The sequence below is a fragment of the Carassius auratus genome, chromosome 30 (assembly GCF_003368295.1).
Source record: "Carassius auratus strain Wakin chromosome 30, ASM336829v1, whole genome shotgun sequence".
Taxonomy (NCBI): Eukaryota; Metazoa; Chordata; class Actinopteri; order Cypriniformes; family Cyprinidae; genus Carassius; species Carassius auratus.
This window is the reverse complement of record NC_039272.1, coordinates 5,394,217-5,403,693: the sequence shown is the minus strand read 5'-3', so window position 1 is coordinate 5,403,693 and position 9,477 is coordinate 5,394,217. Positions and strand designations below refer to the sequence as shown.

General features: G+C 38.9%; 1 pseudogene; it reads right to left on the bottom strand.

Moving 5' to 3' along the window:
• Window positions 1-8,232, bottom strand: LOC113048968 (autism susceptibility gene 2 protein homolog; annotated as a pseudogene).
• Between the last annotated feature and the right edge of the window lie 1,245 nt (window positions 8,233-9,477).

Sequence of the window (9,477 nt, the reverse complement as noted above, 5' to 3'; positions counted from 1 at the left end):
TGCAGATATAAGGTCCAACCTTTATTCCATACATTTTTAAACCATGAATGTTCATTTTCATTTTTTTTCACGCCTAAAGCTCTACTTGTTTTGTATACAAGAGTCTAAGAAAAACAACTGCACAACACCACAAGGTCGACAGAAAGAGTCTATTGCCACCCCAATCATTCCAATATGTTTCTCAGATGTCCAGGTTTTGTGGCTGGAGAAGTGTTCACTGCTAAATCAGTTCCTTTATGACCCGGAAGTTTATAGCGGTTTGTTTCATTTGCTCTTCATTAGACAAATGAATAACAGTTATCCAGGTTCCCACTGTAGAACTCCATTTGATAAACGTCCAATCAGAGCGCTCTGAATCATCTTTGCATAGATTGCACCGCCATGACAGCACCCCCATTCGAGTCCTCTTCTCTGATTGGACAATTCCGTTGCCACGGTTTTCAACCTGGAAGTGGTTCCGTTTCATTTCATTGTTTTTTAGAAACATTTAAAAAGCCTAACAAATGTACGATGCCATTTCGTTCCAAGTAATATCAACAAGATATTTACAATATCTTTAAACTTTACATAAACCAAACAAGAACATCGTAATACATATTTGTCTGCATATCTCAAAAAGAAAATCAAGCAAACAAACAAAAACCCCTCCAAAATGTAACCTTGTACATGGGCCCTGCTGAATATTTCCAGGTACCATAGAGCAAATCAGATGAGATCTTACCAAATATGTAGACATCCATATCCAGCAGCTCACTAGGATAAATACAGGGCAGGGAACGGATGAAACTTAATGCAAATACATAAAAAAAGTCTATACATGAGGGATAGGAAATGTACAAACAAATTTCAGAATGTCTTTTCACATGAAAAAACTGAAAAGGCATTGGATTCATATATTAATATCAAATTTCTGGTTGAGAGTTCACGTTTACGTCTTACGCTACCACAAGTTGGAGCTAGCAACTCTTTTCCCCAACTCCAATCAATTAAAAAAGCCGGTTGATGTGCTTGTTCCAATGTACAAACATTTGTACAAATTACACGTATCTATTTATCATTTACTCTACTTTGTGTGAAAATAAGTGCATGTTGCCAGTGTCCAACTCAAATGAGGCATTTTCCTTTCTGTATGTTACCGTGCCTCCACTTCTTTGGGGTTGCGTGACGGTGAGTAATCGCGAGGGTCCTGGGTGGTGATTGGCGTTGTCCGTCTTGGCGACGCTGCTCTGGCAGCACCAGAGGGTACCAGAGGAGGAGGGGCACTTAGTGCTGCAGTTGGGGGTGTCCTGTTAAAAAGTCCGTTATGTCCTGTTGAAGGGCTAAGCCTTGGGTACGGCATCCCACCAAGGTGTGACATAAATGGTGGCATGTGGGGTAAGTGTCCTTCGATTGGTGATTGGTGAAGCTGGTGGAGCCTTGCACGATCCAGTTCCTCCCTTAAGTGCAACCGTTCCCTTTCCTCAGCCTGTTGCCTAAGTCTCTCCTGTTCCCGCCGAACTTCCAGGAGGTGTTCGTGGTGAGAGTAGTCATGTGGCTCCCGTTCCCGATAGGGCCGTTCTGGATCGTAGACACCAGGGAAGCGGTGTCCGGGCTCAGATCGCAATTGGAAGTCCATGCGCCGTTGAAGGTCAAGGTTTCGGTAAGCCTCTCGTAGGGGATCCCAGCAAAAACGCCGGATGGGGAAGGCGGTCTCGACCTGCTGCGAGAGGGCTGACTCCCATAAAAGGTGCCATGCGGGTGCGTTCAAGTGCATTCAGACTTCCCATTTGATGCATGGCACTCAGAGTGAGCGGCAACGAATGTGGCATGGGGACCCCGTGAAGTGAGGACGGTGTTGGAGGGTCACTACAGCGAGGAGATGGCGGAGGAGGCTGATGGGATAGCGCATGGTGGTGAGCAATTGGTGTGGTTTGGTGAGGCGGAGGAGCGACTTGAGGTTTGGTGGCAGCTTCGGATCCAATCACCACCACGTCTGGCTCTTCCTTGCGTTCCTCCTTGATCTTCATGTCATTCTTCACCTTCTGTAGCAGATCACCTGAGCTGGTCTCCTTCCTATCCCTTTCACTTTCTTTCATCGGTAGTGGTTGTGGGATACCCATCTTGATTCCTGCATCGTTAAGGACATTTTTCGAGTATGGAGAGGGTGATCGGTGAACGGATTTAAGAGAGTCATCGGAGGAACGTCTATCTGTGATTTCCTTTCCTGGAGAATGACTTTCCTTCACCTTTGTGTCTCCCAAAATGCCTGCCTCTCGCTGGCGGTCCAGCAATTCTTTCTCAGGCTCACGGTTGCGGTCGGCACTACTGCTGCGGTGTCTGCCAGAGTCGGTCGAGTTCTGGCTGTTGGAGCGGATCAGGCTGCTGATCTGGTAGCTAACGGGAGCGGAAGCTGGAGAAGAGCGGTTCGTATGGCGATTACGATCTAAAGAATCTCTGTAAGAGGATAGAACCCATCATTAGTTGAATAAGGAGACAAACATTTGACAAAATATAAGGAAAAAATAAGATGCCTTGGTCCATGAAATCAACAACACCAACCTGTCTTTATCCTTCTCTTCCTTCCCAATAGAAGAGTCCCTTTTTTCTCTTTCCCGTTCCTTTTCTTTCTCCCGCTCCCGCTCTCTCTCTCTGTCATGACTGTTTGCAGAGCTGCTTCTTTCTGCATCTGCGGATTTGGGCCACTGTGGAGGGGTCGGGAAAGAGGGTGGTGTTCGGTGCAGCCGATTCCAGGTGTCATGATGAGGACTACTGAGACCAGGCAGCCCTGGACCCTCTTTGGGTCCAAATATACTGTTGGCCCCTGAAATAACAAGAAAGCATCATCAGTTTAACAGACTGCTGTCCAGTTCTGTCATGGTTCTGCATACATAAGCTGAAAGGCTAATGGTGTATAGTAGATTCTTCTACAAATGGGGTACCAAGGGCTGCTTTTGAGGGCAGTGAACAAATAAATTACCCAGTGGGGTCAAGAGCTATGAAAAGCAAAGCGTTCCATAGAGATTCTATTTAAATACAATCAATTTCACTAAAAAAAGTCCCGTTCAGCCAGTGAAGGAAGAAGGGAGAGGAAATGAGATATGGCAAACCTTCCACCCTACTTTGCAAGCAACTAATGAATGCAAAAGCAATGCTAAACCAGTTGGGTTGCGACTTTTATTTGGTGTGTGAATTTGGCAAAAGGCCTGCCTGCCTCCCCCGCTTCCCTAAACTCTCATTTGGCATTTGCTGCAAAACTAAGTGCCTTTCTTTCATTCCCAACTCCTTTTTATTCCCTTTGCTCTCTCTGTGGTCTAGAGCTAAGCTGTGCTGCACTGAGTCGAGCTAGAGGCCGGGGGCCAGGGCTTACCGAGGGCTGGGTTGCCTAATCCACCGAAGGCACTGCTTGAAAGGTTGCTGAGGCCGCCAAAGGTACTGGAGCGACTGAATGGATCTGCAAAATGCCAAACAGGGATTAGCGACGCGGGGCCGGAGGTGCCCGACCATTCCAACTGGCTTTTCTCTTACAAGCAAGCTTTGTTTTTTGCGCCACTGTTACTGCTGCTATTCTGACTCCCTAAGGGTTGTTGATTTCTCCCAGTAAGACTGTTGGAGAGTGTTCATGGACTGCGGATTAAGCAGCAAGAGGTGCTGGCATGAAGAGCAATACCTGATTGGGGTGCGACAGGCAGGGATGTTTTGAAATGTCTAATGTGGAAAATTATTAAATGACAACAAGCAAAACAGCTCATGTGTCTGCCTATCTCCTCTAGAGGTTTCTGTGATTATTCCATCTACTTAACCCTGAAAGCATTAAGCTATTTGTTCTTACGTACCTTGCAAAGGGGTGAAGAAGCCCAAATCATTAATAGATTATAATTCAATTAAATCCAAACCGACAACCTCCAGCCCACATAAGTAAAAAACACAATTCAGTGTTTTCTATGTGAAACATGAATTTAAACTACTAATTCCAAAATGGATTTATGACTAATGTGTACTTAAGTAAGCAAGCAGTCATTTAGCACATGCTTTTATCCAAAGCAACTTACAATATGCTAATTGACATAAACAATCCCCCTTGGAGTAACCTTCAGTGAAGTGCTTTGCTCAAGGGCACAACAGTGCTAAGTTCTTGACTGAGAAACCTTTTGATTACCAGTCTTGAGCTTTTACCATTAGGCAACACTGCACCCAATTCTGCATTTTACCCATTTTCTCTCCAATTCCTTTGGGCTCCAGCTGTTAATGAACTCAAATTGGACTGATTTAAAAAGCTCATTGTGTGAAATCAGCATTCAGCTCCAAACTCAAATAATATACCTTATAGAAACTGGAAGAACTCTATCTAAAGCCAGTAAAAGGATACATAGTAAACTATTATTGCTGTGCATTACAGTTTTGGTCAGAAAGTTCTCTAAAAACAGTCTAGGATTCTTTTGGATAATATTATAACACCATTGTCACTTTACACTGCAAAGCATATTCCTTACTTCACCTTATTTAGAATACACACATCTTGAATATAAGTGTAAGCGTTCACTGTTCAGGCTTTTTATACACCTGCCAGTTCAACAAAAATAGTTACATTCAATATAAAATATCAAGCTTTGGTTTTCTTAAGTAATTTTGCAAGCAAGTTTATCTTTTGTTGACATATTTTTACAAATTCAAACATGACAAAATGACTACTTTAGGATAACTTGCCAATATAATATGTAAGACTATTTGTTTCCAAATCATTTATTAATCATTATATAGTGGAAAACATTTTGAAAGTTTAGCCGAGGATAAATTTATAATATCTGACCCTTTGTGTTAGACATTTCTGAGCCAACTGAATAATCTGATAACAACAGGCTTAGAAGTGTCTCTCCAAAGGGGAGCCTTATGGTACGTTTACACATCAACAATGTACTAAAAATGCAAAGGTTTGGGTTTTTAAAAAGTTTCTGATTAAAAATGCTGTATTATTATGCATGACAGGCAAGTAGTTGCCGATGTCACTTTGTAAAGAAACACTGAGAATATACACATTCCTATAGACTGAACACGCATGTGCATGATGTAACCTTTTGAGGGATAGAAGTACAGTATTTTATTATTATTTTAACTAATGGAAAGACATGCTTTTATAGCTGAATGATCACTACAGAGATGCAGCACTACATCATAATGAACAGATTGTATTTGCCTTGTTTATGTTCCCATCAAACAAAAGATGTCTTGATAATAATTTGAAGTACAAAACGAAAGAGAGGAACTTAAAATGGCGATTTACTTACACTTACCTGCCAAATGGCTAGGAGGCAGGAAGCCAGCGTGGTGAGGAGACGTCCATAGGGTGAAGCAGCTGGATGTCCCGATCCTATCAAATACAAACGGGAAAATCATCAGTCAAACTGATTGCAGACAGAGCTAGCCAAACCATTCAAATATTCACCAAATCAGCACAGATGTAGTCTCTATATACACAGAGACAAGAGAAGTCTTGGGTAATGATTAGTTTTCTCAGATTAAATACTTTCTCCTATTCCATCTTTAATATGGAGAGACAACTATAAATCAGCCTGGCTTCAACCAATGGCGTGAGTTTGGGGCAGGACTCTCAGTAATAAGCTGTTAAAAATGACAATAAAAGGACAGTGATGTCTTAGATCGAGTGTTTAGGTTGCATTGAAAGGGTCAACTGTCTGTTCAGCCTGAACTAATGTGTCATTTGTAACTGTGTATCATTAATGAAGCAACCAATTACAAGCTCATTCATGACACCACGCTTGCATAATTACAATCTAAAGGGCAGACACGCTCATTGTTGCCCTTCAACAAAGAGCTACCAGTTCAATTATATCAGGTAAAAGCATTTATATTCATGCCTGTGGCCCCAGCGTTGAGCCAAGACAACATTCAAAATAACAACATGCAAATTAGTGAGCATGAGAGAGGGAAAGACATACAAATACATTTTACTATGCTGAAGCCATGCCAAATAAAGAGACCGCCGTATAATTTACAAGATAAAACATAAATAATCTTGATTGGATTATAAATCTAGTTTATAAGTGAAATGAAAATCAATTATATTTAACCTGTTAAATGTCACCCCGTCCCGTATTCGGGACGCCTACGTTGACTATACTATATTACAATCAAATTTAATCTAATCTTGACAAACTATATATCGTTGGAAAGGTCTAAGACTCCCAAATATATATTATACCAATATTTTTTGTTAAGAATTATGTAGGAAAAGTAATAGATCAATTTATGACAAGAGTGCACCCTCAAAAATCTACATTACAAAAGGAGCTTTGACCTTTGTTTAAAAAAAAGACTTCCTCGTTGCCTTTTTCTCTATCACATTTTAGAAATCATCAGAAGTTATATATCACTTGAAAACATAAAATCTCAAAATTCATCCTTAAAACCCATTTTAAAATCAGACATTGCATTACCATGTAAATGGCACATCAAAATCATGTTACAAAATGTTTTCAGTCATGAATTATAAAATTTAGGTTTGTATCATGCACATTCAAGTCTATCTTCAAAACGTGAGTGACAGTTAACAGGTTAAGTAGAATTTCTTAAGGCAGTCAATTATTATTTCCAGGAATGGTTGTGCAACTTTACAAATACAACTGTTATCTTTTCAGCTTAAGAATTTAAAATCAATATAGCATGTTGTTTGTTATCCATCTTACAGGACATTCAATGAGAAAAACCACGTGGAGCAGGATTTGATGTTACTCATAAATCTTTCCTTTGGAATAACTGAACTGTGCACACAATAACCAGGGATATGCATCGTTATTAAATAGGGTCAAGTTTGCTTTCATGTTTTCTTCACATACCTGTTGATGAAAAGAGGGGTCTGGCCAGATCATGAGGGTAGGGGAACCCAGGGAACACACCTGGAGCTGGAGGACGGCTGAACAGATCAAGTTTTCCATTCATATCCAGTTTATGTGGTCCAAGTGCATCTGCTTTTGTGAGAAAAAAGCATTTCAATATAATATAATATAATATAATATAATATAATATAATATAATATAATATAATAATATAATAATAAATATAATATAATATAATAATAAATATAATAAAATTATATTATATTATATTATATTATTTATATTAATTATATTATATTATATTATATTATATTATATTATTATATATTATTATATTATATTATATTATATACAATTGGGTATATTTGTAGCAATAGCCAAAAATACATTGTATGGGTCAAAATGATTGATTGTTTTCAAAAATCATTAGGATATTAAAGTAAAAATCATGTTCCATGAAGATATTTAGTAAATGTCCTAACGTAAAAATATCAAAATCTTCAGAATCAGAACTGTGAAATATTATTTTTGATTAGTAATTTGCATTGCTAAGAACTTCATTTGGACAACTTTAAAATGAGATTTTATAAGTATTATATACTATTTGAGTAAACTGTCCTTAATGAGGGAAAATTACTGAGATGGTCTTTAATGCATGAATCATTACAAAGCATACTTGTGTATTCTTGTATTTCCCTCACACTAAAGGCTACACTGTACTAAAGAAAAGAGACAAGCTCTTTGGTTTCTGAGAACTTACTTTCATCTTCTGCTGATGATGGTAGATCTGCCAGGCGATTTGAACATGCACTGCACACCATTTGCCTGGCTTCTGACATGAGCACAGAGGACATTACAAAGCATTAGCACAAAGGTAGTGGCATATAAGGAGGAAAATGTAGGGATTTGAAATATGATGATGCTTACTCTTACTGAGGTCCTAAAAGGATCTGTTATCTGTAAGGAGCCGAGGAAGAAAAGGAGAAAAGGAAACCAACAGATATGTTTTGTAACAAAGTCCAGGTACAGTATATGAAATGTTAAAAACATCACAATCCTGATATGATTTTAATGGCCAATATCTTAAGACTGGGCGGCTTACCCTTGGGTCCTTCTGAAGGAGAGTGTGCGAGACCGTTCCTGGTCGTGCTGCAACATCAATAGTGTTTGGAGCCTGGAGAGAAAATAAAAACCATTTTAGATAAAGCTAATGGAACGCAGCACAACACTGAAGTCTGTTTATTTAATATTTTCAACCATGCACTGTTCAGAGATATTGCACTGCATTTTTTGGCTCCTTGGTGTGATGACTGAAGTCCTGCATTTTTAACCGAAGATTCTATGAAATGGAAATGGTGTAGCTTCTATGTCTTAACTTGGATGATGTCTACAGTATAGGGTAAAACATTTAGCAGAAGCATGGATTTATAAAACCAACTAGCAATTTGCAATTAAGGGTATTACTCTGACCTAACTAAATAAAGCCTATTGGTTATTTAACAAGAACATAATAATGCCATTGATATGCTCCGTCCAAACATCCTGTTTCAAAAGGAAATGCATCAGATCTGGAAAAAAAATCATATGATTCATCATGGGTGTAGCCTAAAGCTTAAAAACTTCAGTCCCAAGTTTCATGGATGCCACATAGTCATTTATACTCATAAACGTCATACTTGCTGGAAACTTCAGACTGGCTCTACCTTTGACTGGTAGCTAACACGAGAGTGAGAGTTATTTGAGAAGTGGAAGGTAAAAACCATTACACACCAAGCGAGTATATACACACCATATAATACACACTGCAAAAACACACACGATAACCACTCCTCTCAAGACCACAGTCTAAAGTTAACACAAAAGCCTCCAGCAGGATACTGAGCCTGAGCCTCTTTGCATAATCCATTAGTGGAGAATGTGGCAGTGGTAGATTTCTCTGTCTGTCTGCAGTATAAATGTGCGGGATTTGAGAACACCCTGAATACTAATGGTAAGGTGATGCTGGGCTCTCAATCAGCTGCATTTCTGCAGTATACAGGAAATGGAGAATGATTTGATCCCATTCTTATTTGTTTTTGGACTTTTTTGCCCCTTTTATTATCATCAAATGTGACCCGAACGTATTGGGATAAAGATAGGGGGATGTGATTGAGAAACGACCCATCCCAGGTTTCACTCGGTCTCTGTCAGATGAGCATCCAAGGCTTAACATGCCAGGAGATCATTTGCTAGACATTAGGGCTGTGACTTGGCAGGGTTTTTTAAACTCAAATCAACATTTTTTATGACCTGCACAGAGTAAAATTAACACAATATGACTATGAGTGGGGTAGGACAATGTCAATGGTAACACATTTAACTGTAAAATTACCGTAAAATACATGATTTACAGTTCAGATACAGGTTTTCACAAAAAAAAAAAATGTTTTATAAATTGAAAAAAGAAAAAGTAACATTTCAGCCTTAAAAAAAATAAAAATAAAATAATATAATATTGATGAGTCAGAAGTATTATTATTAATTTAAACATTATTATAAATCATATTAATTAAATAAAAATGTGTCTTTTTATATCGATTTTATAATGCATGAGCTTTTCGTCAATCCACCAGTTCATGTTTAAAACTGCGTGTTTGCGGTGTAAAAA